The sequence below is a fragment of the Chiloscyllium punctatum genome, chromosome 22, assembly GCF_047496795.1.
Source record: "Chiloscyllium punctatum isolate Juve2018m chromosome 22, sChiPun1.3, whole genome shotgun sequence".
Classification (NCBI taxonomy): domain Eukaryota; kingdom Metazoa; phylum Chordata; class Chondrichthyes; order Orectolobiformes; family Hemiscylliidae; genus Chiloscyllium; species Chiloscyllium punctatum.
In genome coordinates, this window is record NC_092760.1 from 55,947,397 (window position 1) to 55,968,325 (window position 20,929).

The following is a 20,929-nucleotide window of genomic DNA, read 5'->3' on the forward strand; positions in this document are numbered from 1 at the left end:
AGAGAGGAGGGTGGAGTGGATAGGTGGAAAAGAAGATAGGCAGGTAGGACAAGTCATGGGGACAGTGCTGAGCTGGAAGTTTGGAACTGGGGTGAGGTGGGGGAATGGGAAATGAGGAAACTGTTGAAGTCCACATTGATGCCCTGGGGTTGAAGTGTTCCGATGTGGAAGATGAGGTGTTCTTCCTCCAGGTGTCGGGTGGTGAGGGAGCAGCGGTGAAGGAGGCCCAGGACCTCCATGTCCTCGGCAGAGTGAGAGGGGGAGTTGAAATGTTGGGCCACAGGGTGGTGTGGTTGATTGGTGTGGATGTCCCGGAGATGTTCCCCAAAGCACTCTGCTAGGAGGCATCCAGTCTCCCCAATGTAGAGGAGACCGCATCGGGAGCAACGGATACAATAAATAATGTTGGTGGATGTGCAGGTAAAACTTTGATCGATGTGGAAGGCTCCTTTGGGGCCTTGGATGGAGGTGAGAGAGGAGGTGTGGGCGCAGGCTTTGCAATTCCTGCGGTGGCAGGGGAAGGTGCCAGGATGGAAGCGTGGGTTGTTGGGGGCGTGGACCTGACCAGGTAGTCACGGAGGGAACAGTCTTTGCGGAAGGCAGAAAGGGGTGGGGAGGGAAATATATGTTGTGGTTCTGTTCGCCGAGCTGGGAATTTGTCTTGCAAACGTTTCGTCCCCTGTCTAGGTGACATCCTCAGTGCTTGGGAGCCTCCGGTGAAGCGCTCCTGTGCTGTTTCCTCCGGCATTTATAGTGGCCTGTCTCTGCCGCTTCCGGTTGTCAGTTCGAGCTGTCCGCTGTAGTGGCCGGTATATTGGGTCCAGGTCGATGTGTTTGTTGATAGAGTCTGTGGATGAGTGCCATGCCTCTAGGAATTCCCTGGCTGTTCTCTGTTTGACTTGCCCTATAATGGTACTGTTGTCCTGGGACAACACTACCATTATAGGGCAAGCCAAACAGAGAACAGCCAGGGAATTCCTAGAGGCATGGCACTCATCCACAGACTCTATCAACAAACACATCGACCTGGACCCAATGTATCGGCTACTACAGCGGACAGCTCGAACTGACAACCAGAAGCGGCAGAGACAGGCCACTACAAATGCCGTAGGAAAGATCACAGAAGCGCTTCACAGGAGTCTCCCAAGCACTGAGAATGTCACCTAGACAGGGGACGAAACGTTTGCAAGACAAATTCCCAGCTCGGCGAACAGAACCACAACAACGAGCACCCGAGCTACCAATCTTCTCCCAAACTTTGAGGGAAATATGTCTCTGGTGGTGGGGTCCATTTGGAGGTGGCGGAAATGTCGGTGGATGATTTGGTTTATGTAAAGGTTGGTAGAGTGGAAGGTGAGCACCAGGGGTGTTCTGTCCTTGTTACGGTTGGAGGGGTGGGGTCTGAGGGCAGAGGTGCGGGATGTAGTTGAGATGCATTGGAGGGCATCTTTAACCACGTGTGGAGGGAAATTGCGGTCTCGAAAGAAGGAGGCCATTTGGTGTGTTCTGTGGTGGAGCTGGTCTTCCTGGGAGCAGATATAGTGGAGGCAGAGGAAATGGGAATACGGGATGGCATTTTTACAGGAGGTAGGGTGGGAAGAGGTGTAATCCAGGTAGGTGTGGGATTCGGTGGGTTTGTAAAAAATGTCGGTGTCAAGTCGGTCGTCATTAATGGAGATGGAGAGGTCCAGGAAGGGGAGGGAGGTATCAGAGATGGTCCGGGTAAATTTAAGGTCGGGGTGGAATGTGTTGGTGAAGTTGATGAATTGCTCAACCTCCTCGCAGGAGCAGGAGGTGGCGGCAATGCAGTTATCAATGTAGCGGAGGAAGAGGTGGGGAGTGGTGCCAGTGTAACTATGGAAGATGGACTGTTCTACATAGCCAACAAAGAGACAGGCCTAGCTGGGGTCCATACGAGTGCCCATGGCTATGCCTTTGGTCTGGAGGAAGTGGGAGGATTCGAAGGAGAAATTGTTAAGGGTGAGGACGAGTTCGGCCAAACAAATTAGAGTGTCGGTGGAAGGGGACATCGGGAGAGGAAGAAATGGAGGGCTTGGAGGCCATGGTCATGGCGGATGGAGGTGTAGAGGGACTAGATATCCTTGATGAAGACGAGGCATTGGGGACCATGGAAATGGAGGTCTTGGAGGAGGTGGAGGGCATGGGTGGTATCTTGAACATATGTGGGGAGTTCCTGGACTAGGGGGGATAGGACAGTGTCGAGGTAGGTGGAGATGAGTTCAGTGGGGCAGAAGCATGCTGAGACAATGCGTCGGCCAGGGTGGTCAGGCTTGTGGATCTTGAGAAGGAGGTAGAATCGGGCAGTGCAGGGTTCCCGGATTATGAGGTTGGAAGCTGTGGGTGGGAGATCTCCTGAGGTGATGAGGTTCTGTATGGTCTGGGAGATGATGGTTTGGTGATGGGGATTGGGGTTATGGTCGAGGGGGCAGTAAGAGGAGTTGTCCTTGAGTTGGCGTCTGGCTTCAGTGGTATAGAGGTCAGTTTGGACTTCAACAGTTTCCTCATTTCCCCTTCCCCCACCCCACCTCAGTTCCAAATTTCCAGCTCAGCACTGTTCCCATGACTTGTCCTACCTGCCTATCTTCTTTTCCACCTATCCATTCCACCCTCCTCTCTGACCTATCACCTTCATCCCTCATCCCCACTCACCTATTGTACTCTATGCTACTTTCTCCCCACCCCCACCCTCCTCTCATTTATCTCTCCACCCTTCAGGCACTCTGCCTGTATTCCTGATGAAGGGCTTTTGCCTGAAACGTCAATTTAACTGTTCCTCGGATGCTGCCTGAGCTGCTGTGCTTTTCCAGCACCACTCCAATCCAGAATCCAAGACCATAATGAATGTCCATCTCAATTGCCCTTAATTGAATGAATTGAAAGACCATTTCAGAGGGCAATTAATAGTCATTCATATAATATTTTTCTATTCATGCTTAGGATATGGGCATTGCTAGCTGGACTAGCATTTATTAATCATCACTAGTTATTCTTATAAAGGTGGTAGCGGTTTGCCTTTTTGAACTGCTGCAGTCCATGTGCTCCAGGTATACCTATAATGCCATTCGAGATGAATTTCCAGGAGTTTGACTGAGAGGTCCTGAAAGTTCAGTGATATATTTCAAGTCTGGATGCTGAGTGGTTTGGAATGGGAGCTTGAGTTGGTGGGGTCACAACGTATCTTCTGCCCTTATTCTTTTAGATAGAAGTGGTCATGAATTTGGAAGGTGTTGTTTAAGGACCTTTGCAGTGCATGTTGTAGATAGTGCAAACTGCTGCTATTGCTTCTTGATAGTTGAGTAAGTGAATGTTGTGCTAATTAAGCAGGCCACTTTGTCTTGGACTCATCAAGGGAAAGTGGAGAATGTTTCATTACATTCCTGACTTGAAAATTATAAATGGTGACAAGCTTTGTGAAGTCAGCAGGTGAGTTACTCCCCCGTAGGATTCATAACTTCTGACTTGCTCTTTTAAAGCTGTATTTGTACAGTTTATGATGAGTCTAGTCCAGTTTCTGGTCAATAGTAAAGCAGGCAGAATGGAAAATGTGGAAGGATAGGTCTGATAAAAATTGATGTTACACAAAAAAGAAAGAATTTTGCTTAGCAAATCAGGAAGAAAATAAAGATGGATTAAACTAGGAATAACAAGAGTTAGAAAATGTTGATGGGTATAGTTTATGGACACCCTACACCATTACGCAGAGCATGATACATGGAATTATTGGAACTTGTAACAAAGCTAACGTCATAATTGTGGGACACTTTAACCTTTGTACAGTTTAGACTAGTCAAATTGGCAAAAGTGGTCTGGAAGATGAGTTTATGAAATGCTTTTGAAACAGTTCCACATCTTTGAAGCAACATGCTGTGGAGAGGAAAGTCTAGATATGTAATTATTGCAGATTCAGTATTGTGCAATAAAGTAGGTTGATCAGCAATGTCAAAGGAAAAGATCCACAGTAATAATAATTTAACTTAATTCTACATTAAATTGAAACACGATAATCTTAAACTTAAAACAGCCATTACTTGAATAAATGGATAGAGCTTGCTAAGGATGATTGAATAAGTAGACTAAATAGTGTTGCAGCAAATAAATGAAAATATTTTTAAAAATCAATTAAAATGTTCAACAAAAACAAATTCAATTGAAAAATGAAGGCTAAGCAGAAATATTATGGCTGTAATTTACTAAGGAGGTTAAAAGCATTGTATCACGTAAGAGAAAAGGCTTACAATGTTTTAAAGAATAATAGCATTTTTTAAAAAAGCAGCAAAGGACGAACAAAGAGATATTAAAAAGGTAAAAGAATGGAATTTAAGCATAAATTAGCCAGGAACATAAAACCGGATTATAAAAGTTTTTACAAGGACTGTATTTCAAAAGGAAAAGAGAAGCCAAAGTAAGCATTAACCCATTCAAAACAGAGATTGATTAAATTATCATAGGAAATGAGGAAATGGGAACAACATTGAACACCTATTTCATGCCTGTTTTCACAGTAGAAGGCACAACTAATATACCTGAAACAGAAAATAATTTTGAGACTGCTCAAACTAAAGTGATTAAAATCGTTCAAAGCCTGTATCATAGGAATCTAAAACAGATAGCTACAAAGATAGTGGATTCACTATCTATTCACTCGGTCTAGAATGTCCCAACAGATTGGAAGTTAGCAAATGTAAGGTCACAGTTCAAGAAATGAAAGAGCAAAAAAAAGCACTACTGTTAGTATGATATCTTTATCAAGAAAGTGTTGGAATCTATATTAAGGAAATATTTTAAAAATCATTTAGAGTATGATTAGACAAAGTCAGCATTGTTTTATGGAAGGGAAAACCTGTGTAATAAATTTATTAATCTTTTAAGAGAATGTTACTAGGAAGGTAAATAAAGGAGAACTAGTAAACATTTGCTATTGAAAAGGCATTATATATGTACAACACAAAATATTAATACACAAGACTAGGGCTTATGGATTTGGTGATGGCATATTAACATGGCTACAGGATTGTTTATCAGGCAAAAAGCAATCTCGTGTGACAAATGGGGCATTTTCAAGTTGGCAGCCTGTAACTAGTGGAGCACTGCAAGGATCGATACTAGGGTGTCAGCTATTCACAATTCATGACTGAAAAGGAGAGACAGAGACTAATAAATCTGAGTTTCCTGATGATACAAAATTGTGGAAAAGCAAGCAATGAGGAGGACACATAGAGCCTGGCAAAGAGACATCAACAGGTAAAATGAATGAGTAGAGTAGAAAATGTATTAATACATGGAGCTGTGTGAGGTTATTCATCTTGGTCATTTTTTAAAAGGTGTGAAACTTGTAAAGGTCGATGTTCAGAGAATCTTCGATGTACCTGTACAAGGAACACAAAACATTGGCATGTAGATACAGCAAGCAAGTAGGAGAGCAATTGACATGTTGACTTTTATTCCAAGAGGATTGGAATGTAAAAATAAAAATTCCTTGTTAAAATTGTATGGTGCTTTGGTGAGAATTGAATTGAATTGATAAAAATCACACAACACCAGGTTATAGTCCAACAGGTTTATTTGGAAGCACTAGCTTTCAGAGTGCTGCTCCTTCATTAGGTGGTTGTGGAGAATAAGATGGTGAAACACAGAATTTATAGCAAAAGTTTACAGTGTGATGTAACTGAAATTATATATTGAAAAAGACCTGGATTGTTTGTTAAATCTCCCATCTTTTAGAATGACCATGTTGGTTTCAGTTCTTACATATGTAAATTGCAAAACTTTTTTTAAAAGTTACATTCTCAAGTGAACCTGTTGGACTATAACCTGGTTTTGTGTGATTTTTAACTTTCTACACCCCAGTCCAAATCATGAATTGAATTGAATTGAATTTACTGCGATGTGTACCAAGGCACAGTGACAAATTCTGTCTTGTGAGCAATACCGACAGATCACAGAGTTAAGTAGCATAGATAAGTAAATAATAGGTAAACAGCGGCAAAAACAAAAACACAGTTACAGGCGAATGTTAAGAGTTTGTGAGTCCATTCAGTATTCTAACAACAGTAGGGTAGAAACTGTTTCGAAACCAGCTGGTGCATGTGTTGAGGCTTCTGTACCTTCTCCCCAATGGTAGAGGTAGCAGGAAAACATTGCCAAGGTGGGATGGATCTTTGAGAATGCTAGCAGCCTTTCCTTGACAGTGAGCCTGGTAGATGGATTCTATAGATGGGAAGTTGGCTTCTGTGATTGTCCGGGCCAAGTTCACCACTCTCTGTAAACGTCTCTGATCTCGAATGGTACAGTTGCCATACTAGGAAGAGATACATCCAGAGAGAATGTTCTCGATGGCGCATCTATAAAATTTGGCAAGGGTATTTGTCGTCATGCCAAATTTTCTCAGCTGCCTGAGGAAGAAGAGACGTTGTTGGGCTTTTGTAACCAGTGCATCCACATGAAGAGTCCAAGAAAGTGAACCAAAGTGAGACTTATTTTATGATGAGAGGCTGAGTAAATCAGGTCTACATTCTCTGGCGTCTCGAAGAATGAGGGTTATCTCATTGACATATTCAAGATTTTGAAGTCATTACCGGGAGATGATTTCCTAAAATTGAACATTTTCAGAAGATTCTCTTGCACTTTGAGCTGGAACATGCTGTAGCTTCAATAAGGAGGAAAATGAGTTGTGAAGGGAGAATATTGTTAACTCTTGCTCTGGAAAAAGGAGCACAGTTTCAGAATCATTTAGGACTGAGAAGAAATGTCTTAATTTAAAGGATTGTAAATATTTGGAATTTTCTATCCCATAGGTTTGCAGATGTGGCATCATTGATTGAACATAAGGCCTAGATAGACAGATGTCTGATGCCTCAGGACATAAAGGGATTTCAAGAATGGGTAGGAAAGTGGAGCCAAAGATCACCTATCATCAAACTGCATGATAGATCAGGTTGAAAGAACTGTATAGAATTCCTCTACTTCTATGGCGCGTGTTGTCATAGTCAAAGAATCCCTACAGTGTGGAAGCAGGCCATTTAGACCATCAGGTCCACACCGACTCTCTGAAGATCATGTTACCCAGACTTGCCTACTCTGACCCTATCCCTGTGACTCTGCATTTCCCTCAGCTAACCCACCCACCCTGTATATCCCTGAACACTATGAGCAATTCAGCATGGTCAATCCACCTAAGCTGCCCATCTTTGGATGGTGGGAGGAAACCCGAGAACCCAGAGGAAACACCTGCAGACACGGGGAGAACGTGCAAACCCCACACAGACTGTCGCCCAGGGCTAGTTGCTGGAAAATATTTGATAAATATGTAGGATAACCAAGTAAGAGAATGTCTGACTTTCTGGATTGCAGCTTTCCAGCTGATGCTGGAGTTTAGGAAATAAAGTTTGGTAATTCCATGGCAAACGTAAACACCTTTTCAATCAACTATAATAACAATCTGGCCAATTGCTTTGTTACTGCAATTTTTCGGAAACATTCCAGAAAATGTACATCCTCTCCAGTAAAATAATAAGGATTGGATAAATGTTTCTCTCCTCAAGGGGTACAGAGAACAAACCTTTCAGCAAACAGGAATTCTTTTTGTTCTCTTTTTTCAGTACAATGGGGAGAATGTGCAAACTCCACACAGACAGTCTCCTGAGGCAGAAATTGAACCTGGGTTCCTGGCTCTGTGAGGCAGCAGTGCTAACCACTCAGCCACTGTGCCACCCTAAGGAATGAGTAAAAGAATGTATCGTAAAAAGAAGGGAGTATTAAACATTTTACAGAAATCATGAGGCAGAATCTTCCCAGCCCCTTGGGAATGGCTAGTCAGTCGGTAAAACATTGTGAGGATAGAAACATAAGATTCTTGACATTAAGTATGATGAGAGGCTGGTTTTCATGCACAGTGATAATTTTCAACATCACAGTCTGAGCAAATATCTGGCAGCTGTAACTCACTGACTCCTTCTGTGGGTGTTCATAGGAGAAAGTGAAGACTGCAGATGCTGGAGATCAGAGTCGATAGGGTGTTGCTGGGAAAGCACAGCAGGTCAGGCAGGATTTGAAGAGCAGGAGAATTGACATTTCAGGCATAAGCCGTTCATCAGGAACCTGAATTCATCAGAATTCCTGATGAAGGGCCTATGCCGGAAATGTCGATTTTCCTTCTCCTTGGATGCTGCCTGACTTGCTGTGCTTTCCCAGCAATGCACTCTCGACTGTGGGTGTTCATAGCCAGCATTCCCCCAACATCTCAGGGCACACTACTTGTGCAGCAACTGCCTACATCTTCTGTCCCCAGAGGTTGGCATCAGCAAAACATCAGCCTCACCGCATCATCATGGCACATTTAGTAAAATATCACAGTTTCGAGCTTTCATTGTGATGCTGCTACCAGGCCACTTTGTATACTGGGACAGGTACCCATCTCATGCAAAGGAACAAGGTGCACCTAAGGTTCTTAGCTTGCTGTCTTGGTGCTCACTCATTTTGCACCAAATTGGATTCTCACAGCATTTGTTCCTTGCCTTTTAGTGCAGACAGAAAGTCAGGGACCTTGCCATGGTTGGCAGAGATGAACTGTCAATGGAGACTATGATCGGTTGAGGGGACTTGGCCTTCTTCAGTCAAACAGGGTGCTGAGGTGTCTTAAGTGAGTTACTAGGAAGTACAAGTGTACGAAGGGTTAATAATTTGGAGCATGATGTGGATGAGAGCCAGTGAGGGAAATCATGAAAGTGGTGGACATGAACCTTGAAGGGAGATGAGAGCAATGGTAGAGTTAGAGTGAATGTGAGATTGCAGATAAAAGATGGTGACACATATCCTTGTGGAGCACAGCAGGTAATTAACCTTATTCTGGTGTTACCGTACATTTGTCTGGACCTTGGGAAATGCACTGATCTGGGTGACTACATTAGAACAGGTTGGAATTGTTTGACATTGTGCGTACCTCAGGTTTAAATAGGGCGCCTGCAGTATGAATGCTGGAAGGTTTCAGCATCAACAAGCATTTCACTCAAAATAGTTTAAGAATGGAGAGAGGATGCATACTTCACAACGTGAACATGGAGAATTGTGTGACACAGCTTGCTCAAGCTCATGGAGAGAAACCCACTAGGAAATTCCCTGAAATTGACACTGAGTTGATTCTTGATAAAATTTGGCCCATGCTCTCATCAGAATTAAACAGTATGGATAATGATGATTGATACTGTAGGTTTCCACAATTCTGGGTAAACCAAGATGGAGGACAGGAAAAATTTCTGGCTGTAAGAGCTGCTCCTTTTTTTTGAGGTATTTTAGATGTTGGAGGTGATTTCCTCGAATTCCAGGAGCAGCAATTACTGTTTTATATGCTGTTGCATTGTTTTGGAACTTTGGGAAAAAAACAGTCAAAACAACAGCAGTTTTAAAAGGGAGAAGAGTAGACAAAGGAAGCACATGGTGAGGACAGTGCAGGAGAGAGAGAGAAAAAACACCTGCACAGTTACTGCCTTTGCTGTTTTGGAATTCATGTTTCGCTGGACATCGGAGTGCATTTGGGAAAATTAACAAAACAGTGAATTTCTAATCTTGGAGGATCCAGTTTGGGCGAAGTTCACAACACAGAATCAGATAAGTTAATTGTTGTTTTAAGTCTGTCCAAGAGAAAGGCTGTATTAGTGAGTATAGTGGGTTCTTTCTTGATTATATGTTTTTGGAGATAAGTCTCTTGATTAAACTTAAAATATAAGCCATAGCTCTTAATTTAACCTGGGGCAGTGTTTTGTAGAGGAATAAGACAGTGTTACTTTCTCGGTCTGTAGATTGTGAAGGAGCAAAAATGGCGTTTGCAGTGATATGTACTTCTTGTCAGATGTGGGAGATTAAAGAGAGTTTAAGGGTTACTACGGATTATATCTTCCATAAATGCTGTTGGATGCGAATCTTATCAGATCGAGTGGATCGGTTGGAGAGACAGATAGAAGCAATGAGGAATTTGCAACAGCAACAGTATGTGATGGATGGCAGTTATAGGAAGTGGGGAAAGTCTCAGACACAGTCACATAGATGGGTTAACTCCAGGAAGGGTGAGAGAGGTCGGCACCTAGGTCAGGAGTCTTTTGTGGATATACCCATTTCAAACAAGTATGCTGTTTTGGAAAATGAAAGAGGTGATGGATTCTCAGGGCAACGCAGCACAAACAGCCAGGTTTCTGGTATTGAGACTGGCTCTAATGCAACGAGGGGTACATCAGTTTCCAAGAGATCAATTGTGTTAGGGGATTCTGTAGTCAGAGGTACAGACAGACATTTCTGTAGCCAGCAGAGAAAAAGCAAAATGATGTGTTGTTTCCCTGGTGCCAGGATCAAGGATGTCTCAGAGAGGGTGCAGAATGTTCTTATGGGGGAGAGGGGCCATCAAGAGGTCATTGTCCACATTGGAACCAATGATATAGGAAGGGAAAAGGTTGAGATTCTGAAGGGAGATTACAGAGAGTTAGGCAGAAATTTAAAAAGGAGGTCCTCAAGGGTAGTAATATCTGGATTACTCCCAGTGCTATGAGCTAGCGAGGGCAGGAATAGGAGGATAGAGCAGATGAATGCATGGCTGAGGAGCTGGTGTATGGGAGAAGGATTCACATTTTTGGATCATTGGAATCTCTTTTGGGGTAGAAGTGACCTGTACAAGAAGGACAGATTGCACCTAAATTGGAAGGGGACTAATATACTGGCAGGGAAATTTGGTGGAACTGCTTGGGAGGATTTAAACTAGTAAGGTGAGTGGGTGGGACCCAGGGAGATAGTGAGGAAAGAGATCAATCTGAGACTGGTACAGTTGAGAACAGAAGTGAATCAAACAGTCAGGGCAGGCAGGGACAAGGTAGGACTAATAAATTAAACTGCATTTATTTCAATGCAAGGGGCCTAACAGGGAAGGCAGATGAACTCAGAGCATGGTTAGGAACATGGGACTGGGATATCACAGCAATTACAGAAACATGGCTCAGGGCTGGGCAGGACTGGCAGCTTAATGTTCCAGGATACAAATGCTACAGGAAGGATAGAAAGGGAGGCAAGAGAGGAAGGGGAGTGGCATTTTTGATAAGGGATAGCATTACAGCTGTGCTAACAGAGGATATTTCCAGAAATACATCCAGAGGAGTTATTTGGGTGGAGCTGAGAAATAAGAAAGGGATGATCACCTTATTGGGATTGTATTATAGACCCCCTAATAGTCAGAGGGAAATTGAGAAACAGATTTGTAAGGAGATCTCAGTGATCTGTAAGAATAATAGGTTGGTTATGGTAGGGAATTTTAACTTTCTAAACAAAGACTGGGACTGCCATAGTGTTGAGGGTTTAGATGGAGAGGAATTTGTTAACTGTGTACAAGAAAATTTTCAGATTCAGTATGTGGATGTACCTGCTAGAGAAGGTGCAAAACTTGACCTATTCTTGGGAAATAAGGCAGGGCAGGTGACTGAGGTGTCAGTGGGGGAGCACTTTGGGGCCAGCAACCATAATTCTATTCGTTTTAAAATCGTGATGGAAAAGGATAGACCAGATCTAAAAGTTGAAGTTCTAAATTGGAGAAAGGCCAATTTTGACGGTATTAGACAAGAACTTTCGAAAGCTGATTGGAGGTAAAGGGACGGCTGGAAAACGGGAAACCTTCAGAAATGAGATAACAAGAATCCAGAGAAAGTATATTCCTGTCAGGGTGAAAGGGAAGGCTGGTAGGTATAGGGAATGCTGGATGACTAAAGAAATTGTGGATTTGGTTAAGAAAAAGAAGGAAGCATATGTCAGGTATAGACAGGATAGATCAAGTGAATCCTTAGAAGAGTATAAAGGCAGTAGGAGTATACTTAAGAGGGAAATCAGGAGGGCAAAAAGGGGACATGTGATAGCTTTGGCAAATAGAATTAAGGAGAATCCAAAGGGTTTTTACAAATACATTAAGGACAAAAGCGTAACTCGGGAGAGAATATGGCCCCTCAAAGATCAGCAAGGCGGCCTTTGTGTGAAGCCACAGAAAATGGGGGAGATACTAATTGAATATTTTGCATCAGTATTTACTGTGGAAAAGAATATGGAAGATATAGACTGAAGGGAAATAGATGGTGACATCTTGCAAAATGTTCAGATTACAGAGGAGTAAGTGCTGGATGTCTTGAATTGGCTAAAGACAGATAAATCCCCAGGACCTGATCAGGAATACCTGAGAACTCTGTGGGAAGCTAGAGAAGTGATTGCTGGGCCTCTTGCTGAGATATTTGTTTCATCAATAGTCACAGGTGAGGTGCCGGAAGACTGGAGGTTGGCAAACATGGTGCCACTATTTAAGAAAGGCGGTAAAGACAAGCCAGGGAACTATAGACTGGTGAGACTGACCTCAGTAGTGGGCAAGTTGTTGGAGGGAATCCTGAGGGACAGGATGTACATGTAATTGGAAAGGCAAGGACTGATTTGGGATAGTCACAATGGCTTTGTGCGTGGGAAATCATGTCTCACAAACTTGATTGAGTTTTTGAAGAAGTAACAAAGAAGATTGATGAGGGCAGAGCAGTAGATGTGATCTATATGGATTTCAGTAAGGCATTCGACAAGGTTCCCCATTGGAGACTGATTAGCAAAGTTAGATCTCATGGAATAAAGGGAGAACTAGCCATTTGGATACAGAACTGGCTCAAAGGTAGAAGACCGAGGGTGGTGGCGGAGGGTTGTTTTTCAGACTGGAGGCCTGTGACCAGTGGAGTGCCACAAGGATCGGTGCTGGGCCCTTTACTTTTTGTCATTTTTATAAATGATTTGGATGCGGGCATATGAGATACAGTTAGTAAGTTTGCAGATGACACCAAAATTGGAGGTGTAGTGGAGAACGAAGAGGGCTACCTCAGATTACAACAGGATCTGGACCAGATGGGCCAATGGGCTGAGAAGTGGCAGATGGAGTTTAATTCAAATAAATGTGAGGTGCTGCATTTTGGGAAAGCAAATCTTAGCAGGACTTATACACTTAATGGTAAGGTCCTAGGGAGTGTTGCTGAACAAAGAGATCTTGGAGTGCAGATTCATAGCTTCTTGAAAGTAGAGTCGCAGGTAGATAGGATAGTGAAGAAGGTGTTTGGTATGCTTTCCTTTATTGGTCAAAATTTTGAGTACAGGAGTTAGGAGGTCATGTTGCGGCTGTACAGGACATTGGTTAGGCCACTGTTGGAATATTGCGTGCAATTCTAGTCTCCTTCCTAGTGGAAAGATGTTGTGAAACTTGAAAGGATTCAGACAAGATTTACAAGGATGTTACCAGGGTTGGAGGATATGAGCTATAGGGAGAGGCTGAAAAGGCTCGGACTGTTTTCCCTGGAGCATCGGAGGCTGAGGGGTGACCTTATTGAGGTTTACAAAATTATGAGGGGCATGGATAGGATAAGTAGACAAAGTCTTTTCCCTGGGGTGGGGGAGTCTAGAGGGCATAAGTTTAGGATGAGAGGGGAAAGATATAAAAGAGACCTAAGGGACAACTTTTTCACGCAGAGGATGGTAGATGTATGGAATGAACGGCCAGGGGAAGTGGTGGAGGTTGGTATAATTGCAACATTTAAGAGGCATTTGGATGGGTTTATAAATAGGAAGGGTTTTGGAGGGATATGGGCCGGGTGCTGGCATTTGGGACAAGATTGGGTTGGGATATCTGATCGGCGTGGACAGGTTGGACCAAAGGGTCTGCTTCCATGCTGTACATCTGTATGACTCTATAATCAACTTTAAGCACAACAATTTCCAAGAGATGCATCTTGGAAATGTTACCTATAGGTAGTCACCTCATTCGGTAGATGAAATAATTGACTATTGTCCATGATAAATCAAATTGGAGATAGGCTATGGGAGGAACAATTAACCTTTTCTCAATTATATTTCCTCAGCTTCTTGAACTATGGGGTGTAACAGATACTAATTACGTTGTTTAAAATTACTTTTGTCATGGCTCCAGCCACATGTAGCAGCTGCTTACAGGCTTGGTAGATGTCATATTTTAGGTGGAGGGATGAGTTGTAGCCGGGGTGGGGTGTAGGGATTGTTTGGGGAAGGGGTTATCTTAGAGAACATATGTAACACAGTTTTTTTTAGAAAAGGTCAATTTAAACCAGATATGGTCCAATTATAGTTGTCAAGGATTACAAATTTTGTTTGGTGCTTATTGCAACCTATCACATAATAGCTTTGCCATCTGTGCTTTTTGCTTGGTGTGAGTCATCATTCATTGACACATGTGTATCCATCCGGGGGAAAGAAAAAAAATCACCATCCTGTCTTTCTAAAGTATGATCATAGACTGTGCAAACCAGTGCTGGGCACAATTCCAAGCCCTCCAAGCTTGGAGTGAGTTGGAGTTGTGCCCAGGACTGTCTTCCATGACAAGGTTTCTAGATATGGGTGGAAGCTCAATCAAAATGTGTTCTGACTGGCAGCTATGTTGTGAAAAATTAGATATAGTTTCCACAGGGGGCTAGAATCACAGTCAACTGAATGAGAGATTGAGTTAAGGTCATATGCTATAATTGCTGAGCCGTCATCCTTATCTGTGAACCTTACCTTGGAAAAAATAGAGTGGCATAGTTGTATGAATGATAGGGTCTAGTTAACTCAGTAGTTACTGTCTCTTTCTACAAATGCCTGGCATGAATGTTTATATTTACTTTCTTTACTGAGACTGTATTACATCATATGTGAGAACACTTTAGGATCACAGTAATATGCAGTCACCTTTTTTACATTTTTTATTGGTCATTTCATTGCATTGTTGTTCAATTTATACTAACCATTATATTAAGACTCAGTGAAAAGTTTTAATGAAACTACTCTCAAATTCTGATCCATAACCTGTATTGAACAAAATATATTCTATTTGCTTTATTATTGTTTCCTTTCATGAATCCATCCCTCAGATTTTCCCTTTACCCTTGAAGGCCTTGTGCAATTGCAGGGTTGGACTTCAGGATAGCAACCAACCAATCTTATTTGATGTATAACAGCTATGTGGCCATCAGGCATCTCAGTTATGCCCAATCCTGTCTATCCTTAAATACATGTGCTCAATTTCGAGCAAACATCATTAGCTATCAACTGGCAATGTTTTTTTTCTCTCCAGTGCTACCTCAAAGATGCTGAAGCAAATTGTATTGCTCCCTCTTGTCACTAACTTAAGACATTTTACCTAAAGCAACAGATGAAATATTGAACATGCAGTTAATTGCACCCGTACTTTTAACATGTTAGAATATTCAATATGGTTTTGCCTCCACTTTTACAGATAAGCTTTGTAAGATTGACGGAAAATTTGGCTGCACACAGAAAATAGCTACTGTAGTTGAGATATTCCTCCAGATTGCAAGTATACATGTTTAAAGTATAACAGCTATAAAGTATCACAAACTATATTTGAAGGAACATGTCGTTTGGTAAAATGTAATATTTAAAATTAGATCTGCGGAATTATTTTGTGATGCAAGATGATGTACATAGAATAAAAGAAAAGGCACCCCTATCATTTTGCTGTTCTGTTTATGCTCTGTAAATGTTAGATTGCTATATTGATGAAAAACTCTGTTGATAGAAACATACTCTTTTACTGCACTATTTCAAATGCAATGTTGTCTTTGCTTGGTTCTCAAATTTATAGTGTATTGTACTCTATGACTGAGATTTGATGATGGTTATGAAGTTATACTGGGTTCTGCATTTCCACTATATTTCAATTTTTAAAGTTACCAAAAGTGTTATTTTATAATTTGAACATCTAAAGTACTTCGATAGAATTTTAAATGTTCCTAAGTCTAGATTTTAATCAAGGGTCTGCAATTGATTAATTTCAGTGGATAAATAAGTGTTACATTTGTTAATGACTTGGTTGAATTAGATTGAACAGAACATTTTGCACCTTGTTAAACCTGCTATTCTATGACATGACTGCTATTGATCAATTTCAATGAATGAATAAGTACTCCAATTGGTAATGATTTCACCTCATTATTTTGAACAGATCATTTTACATTTTGAATCTGCTGTTTGGCAGTGTGTCTGACTGCTTGAGATCATAGCTGATTATGATGCGTTAGGGAAACAGCAGTACAGGTAATGCTAATTCGGTGACATAGACAATGTCTCCTCCTATACAACACTTGTTTTCCCTTTGCTCCCAAGAGTAACATTATATTGAAGGAGAGCTGTAATTTCAAAATCTCCTGCTGTCTGTCAACCACAGCTGTTAATGCAAATATAAAATTTTGCTTCCCAAGATTGTTTTCAAATGGCTTCCACTTTCAATAATAAATGGTCAAATGTCTTCCCCTCAGCAAAATAAAATGTTGATTTTTCATAAGTTAATAGACTTCCTGGAAAATACAATACCCAAGATATTGCTAAGATAGGCATGATGATAACTTACAGTTTTAGAAGCACAGAGTCATAACGTTGTACAGCATGAAAACAAACCCTTCGGTCCAACTCAACCGTGCCGATCAGATATCCTAAATCAATCTCGTCCCATTTGCCAGCATTTGGCCAATATCCCTCAAAACCTTTCCTATTCATATATCTATCCAGATGCCTTTTAAATATTGTAATTGTACCAGCCTCCACCACTTCTTCTGGCAGCTTATTCCATACATGCACCACCCTCTGCATGAAAACAATGCCCCTTAGATCCCTTTTAAATCTTTATCCTCTCACCTTAAACCTCTGCCCTCTAGTTTTGGACTCCTCTACCTGTGAAAAATGATCTGTTCAAAATAATGAGGTGAAATCATTACCAATTGGAGTACTTATTCATTCATTGAAATTGATCAATATCAGTCATGTCATAGAATAGCAGGTTTAACAAGGTGCAAAATGCTCACTCTATCTTTGATCCTCATAATTTTATAAACTTGAGTACGATCCCCCCCCTTAGCCTCCGATGCTGCAGGGAAATTATCCCCGGTCTACTCCCCCTCTCCCTATAGCTCAAATACTCCAACTCTGGCAACATCCTTGTAAATATTTTGTGAGCCCTTTCAAGTTTCACATCATGCTTCTTATAGAAAGGAGACCTGAATTGTACCCAATATTCCAAAAGTGGCCTAACCAATGTCCTGTCCAGCTGCAACATGACTTCCCAAATCCTATACTCAATGCCCTGATCAATAAAGGCAAGTAAGCCAAATACCTTCTTCACTATCCTGTCTACTTGTGACTCTACTTTCAAGGAACTATGAACCTGCACTCCAAGGTCTCTTTGTTCAGCAACACTCCCCAGGACCTTCTTATTAAGTGTTTAAGTCCTGCTCAGACTTGCCTTTCCAAAGTACAGCATCTCACATTTACCTAAATTAAACTCCATCTGCCACTCCTCAGCACATTGGCTCATCTGATCAAGGTCCCATTGTACTCTGAGGTAACATTCTTGGTTGTCCATACACCTCCAATTTTGGTGTCATCTGCAACCTTACGAACCAAAGCTCCTATGTTCACATCTAAATCATTTATATAAATGACAAAAACAATCAGTGGACCCAGCACTGATCCTTGTGGCACACCACTGGTCACAGGCCTCCTGTCTGAAAAGCAACCATCCACACTACCACCCTTTGTCTCCTACCTTTGAGCCAGCCCTGTATCCACATGGCTAGTTCTCCCTGTATTCCATGTGATCTAATCTTGTTAACCAGTCAACCAGTTTTTATACAGGTCATGCTGGTTTACTTTGATTCAAACTGACAATTGGATACAACTCTTGGACGTTGGTAGACATTTTCTTTTCCTTAACCTATCTCAATCTTTATTTAGTCATTTCTATTGGTAAATTCTTGGGCTTAGTTGACAGATGACAATAAGATTGGCATCCACCACAGGAAACTATGTCGAAGATATTCATAGTTTGACGTGAACACTGATGGGCTGTTATGTGGCATAATTGTTTTGGACATGCAGGGAGAAGAACAGTGTTAAAATCTAGAATCAATGGACAAAAGAAAATGCCACACCAGTATCTTACCAAATAAGCAATTATATTGGAGAAATAAGATCAAATAAAAGTCAATTGGTTTCACTATGTCCATTGCTAATACTAATAAGAGACAAATTAATACTTCATGCCATCCTAACCTGTAATTTATTTACTGAACAGCCTGGTTAACCATAGGACTGCAGCAAACAGTCTACAGAATCTACTTGAAATCAGTATTCATATATTGTAATAAACTGATCTTATGACAGAAACTCCAGCAACATCTCCTGGTAAAACTGGGATAATTTCTCCTGCAGAACACAATAGATGGAGGACGGTTTCCTGTATATACAAATTTTACACTTTAAATCAATTCCAGTTACTTGTGGCCTCCAGGCATGTTTACTGGGAATTATCGAATCATTATTATTCTGGCTAGGAGTAATGGTGTCACTCTTCATAGCTATAATATTTCTGAATGAAAAAGAATATGCTGTGAAGATATTGAGTATCACAGGCATAAAAACCCATTACATTTTTTGTTTTAATGTACTTCTATTGTTTCTCTCCATAAATGCTTTTGACAAATCCAAGCTGGTATATTGTTTAAAACAATTTCATGTACCTATTATAATGATGTGTTTTGCACATACTACTTTTTATCAGAATTTAAGGTGGATGTTATGTTGTGTATAACTAGACCTGATGAAGGGACAGTGCTGAAAATGTGTTGCTGGAAAAGCGCAGCAGGTCAGGCAGCATCCAAGGAGCAGGAGAATCGACGTTTCGGGCATGAGCCCTTCTTCAGGCTCATGCCCAAAACGTCGATTCTCCTGCTCCTTGGATGCTGCCTGACCTGCTGCGCTTTTCCAGCAACACATTTTCAGCTCTGATCTCCAGCATCTGCAGTCCTCACTTTCTCCTAGAAGGAGCAGTGCTCCCAAGGTTAGTGCTTCCAAATAAAACTGTTGGACTATCCCCTGGTGTTGAGTGATTTTTAACTTCGTACAGCCCAGTCCAAGACCAGCACCTCCAAATCAACAACTACATACATTCTTTTGGGAATTATCATGGTGGAAAATATCCTAGTCAATAATAAGATTGTCATTCTTCTCCATATGAGTGTTGAAAAGGTTATCATCTTTATACCATGTTAATTTTTAATAGAAAAAAGAATTATGTCTTTTTTTCTTATTTTAATTTTCTAAAACTAGTCAAGATTTAGACATTTTTGCTTCAATAAATCAACATTGTATTATCAACCTACCTTCAATGCCAGCATCTCTGTCCATCGACATTACAATTTTATGTCCACCTGACCGACTTCACAACAGGGTGTGTCATTCACAAAACCACAAGTTTATCTATCTCATTATTGATCATTATGCCCATTGTGTTGGGGCATGGTAATGAAGCTCTCTTGAGGTTATATATCATTCCAATTCATAGCACATGTGTCACCTCATCCTGCTTGAATATTACGAATTATAATGGAACACTTCCTGTGATCAGTCAGGCTATACATATATATTATAAATACACATATTATCCTTTATTCTTTATTTATGTATTTTCTGTACTTGCCTTAAAGTATGCAATTCACAGTGTGCTATTCTACAATGGTATTGTTATTTGACAATCAAAGCAGAAACTATGAAGCGACAACTTATTTCCAAGCAATTACATGCAATTATCTATTAGTTGTACAGCAATTAGAAGGACTGGGGGTACAATGATTGTGTTAATGGGTGAAAGCACTGGCATTGTTCACATCACTAAGCGCAAAGTCAATCTATCAATCATTGAACAGACAAACTGTGCAGCAATTACAGCAAGCACTAGGTGGCACAGTTGTCAAAGACACAATTCTCTCACTTCAATGTGGCTTCAATCGTGGGACCTTTGAATAAATCCAGCCCAGAAAATGACTGAAGCATGGAATGGCACCACGTAAACAGGATAGTCAATGTTTGAATAAATAAATATAGTCAACAAAATAAAAATGAAACCATTTTTCAGTTCACGTCCATCTGCAGAATTGCAACCTTAGCTGAGTTTCAGCTGTCAAATAGTTGGCAATTATTCCCACTGTATTCAGAGTGGCTTTGAAGATGCTTGAACATTTATTTGTTATTTGATACACTTACCCAGCTCTTGTAGGACAAGGAGGCAACAGACATTTGCAGGGTGACATGCCCCCATTTCCTGAATTCCCTCGAAGAGATGATGGCTATTTAGGTGCAGCAATGGGGCTGTAGCCATTCCGGATAATGGCATCCTTATACCTAATCTTGCTTCTCACATGTCACAGCCTTCTCATTCCACAGTCTGTTCTGACTTAAAAGCCACAGATAATGCAAACATGCACATCTTGTTTCCTTCCTTCCCTTCAGCACAAGTCATGTAAAATGCAACTGTCCCATGCAATAAAAAATTATGGTTCATGGATTCCCATAATGTTTGCCTTTTTATTGACTTTACAGATTTGTTTCACATTTTGTGTTAAGTTACATTATTTGAAGGGGCTGCTCCTTAATGTTTGGCTGCGCTTCAGCATCATGCTCACAATTTTTTATTGTATAGTGGAGCGGGGGATGGGTGCAGCAGAAATATTGGAGGCCTCCTGATGGGTCTGTCCCTGGGCATGCCAAGGTAGGCCCATTAACAGATCCAGACAGTGAGCTGTGGTGGGAATCTTTGGATGTGACTGCTAGCCTCACTTCTATGATCATGTCTGTGTCTTGGTGGCCCTGAAATGTGAACATGTGATATCTGTTGGAACTCTTAAGGTCCTCTGTGACCAGTAGGCACCAGACTGCATCACTTTTCACATTTAATTTTAACTTCTTTGATGTTCCTTTAAGGATTTGGGTTGAGTAACAATTCTCTTTTAAGGAACTGTCAGACGTTTAGTTACTTAGTTAAATTGGATAATCTTTTTTTAAAATA

General features: G+C 41.2%; 1 long non-coding RNA gene across 1 annotated transcript in view; it reads left to right on the plus strand.

Annotated features, from left to right (window-relative positions):
- Positions 1-20,929, plus strand: part of LOC140493366 (uncharacterized) — a 51,407-nt gene that overhangs the window by 29,673 nt on the left and 805 nt on the right. The gene's annotated exons all lie outside the window — the stretch shown is intronic.